This window comes from Kogia breviceps, chromosome X (genome assembly GCF_026419965.1).
Source record: "Kogia breviceps isolate mKogBre1 chromosome X, mKogBre1 haplotype 1, whole genome shotgun sequence".
Taxonomy (NCBI): Eukaryota; Metazoa; Chordata; class Mammalia; order Artiodactyla; family Physeteridae; genus Kogia; species Kogia breviceps.
This window is the reverse complement of record NC_081330.1, coordinates 112,099,334-112,100,552: the sequence shown is the minus strand read 5'-3', so window position 1 is coordinate 112,100,552 and position 1,219 is coordinate 112,099,334. Positions and strand designations below refer to the sequence as shown.

The following is a 1,219-nucleotide window of genomic DNA, read 5'->3' as shown; positions in this document are numbered from 1 at the left end:
ATCACTCACATTTCATATAATATACAAAATTAAATTGACTTGAATCATAGACCTAAATGTAAACCTGAAATCATAAAACTCCTTGAGGAAAATATCTTTGTGAACCTGAGGTATGTAGCATTTCTTAAATACAACATCAAAACAGGCATAATAAATTTATGTTGGACATTATAAATGTGTAAAATTTCTGCTTTTCTAAAGAAGCTGTTAACACAATGAAAGGGAAAATCACAGATTACGGTAAATGTTTGCAAAACATACATCTGGTATAGGACTTGTATCTCCCATATATAAAGGAATCTCAAAACTCAATAAATAATAAGAAGGAAATAAACATCACAAGTGCAAGTGGACAAGATTTAAACAAACACTTCAATGAGGAAAAGATATGTCTAACATTGAGCACAAGCAAATGAGATACTCAATTTCATTATGCTACCATGAAATATCATTATACACTGATTAGAAATGCTAAAACAAAAATAAAATGAAAAACAAAAGAGAACACTCACATATACAACCTGACAATCTCAAGGCATTGGCAAGGATGTTGAGCAACTGGAATTCTCATAAACTGCTGCTCAGAATAAAAAATATTATAGCAACTTTGGAAAAAAGTCTGGCCCTTTTGCTAAAGTCAAATTTTTATTTTACCTGAAGAGGGAAAAAAACTTCACGCAAGAAACTTGTATATGAGTATGTACGGTGGCTTTATTCATAATGGCCAAAAACTAGAAGCAAACCAAATAGCCTTCAATGGGAGAAAGGATAAATAATCTGTGATATACCTAGCAGCAGAATACTGCTCAGCAGTAAAAGATAATCTAATAAATACTTATTTGACAGGAGAGATAGTATGATCACAAAGTTGGTTTTCCCAAGCCAAATCTTGCCCATTGCACTGCGGATGTGCTGACCCCCTGTGATTTTCCCACATGTGGGAAACTTGATTGCAGAATTTGTGCTTGTGGGGTTAAAAAAAAAACTCAAAAAACCTCTAATGTGCACACATAAAAATACAAATGAATCACAAATGCATTACTCTAATTATGGGAAGCCAGGCTCAAAAGGCCACACAATTTATTATTCCATTTATATGACATTCTGAAAAAGGCACAACTATAGGGACAGAAAACAGATCACTGGTTGCCAGGGGTGGAGGTGAGGGTGAAGGATAACTACAAAAGGGCATAAAGTGATGGACTGGTGGACCTGGTCT

At 34.2% G+C, this 1,219-nt stretch overlaps 1 non-coding gene across 1 annotated transcript; it reads left to right on the top strand.

The window, feature by feature from the left end:
- Positions 1 to 831: 831 nt before the first annotated feature.
- On the top strand, positions 832 to 999 carry LOC131749120 (U1 spliceosomal RNA). The gene has a single exon (XR_009333228.1). It is a non-coding gene; the product is annotated as a U1 spliceosomal RNA (small nuclear RNA).
- The last annotated feature ends 220 nt before the right edge of the window (positions 1,000 to 1,219 follow it).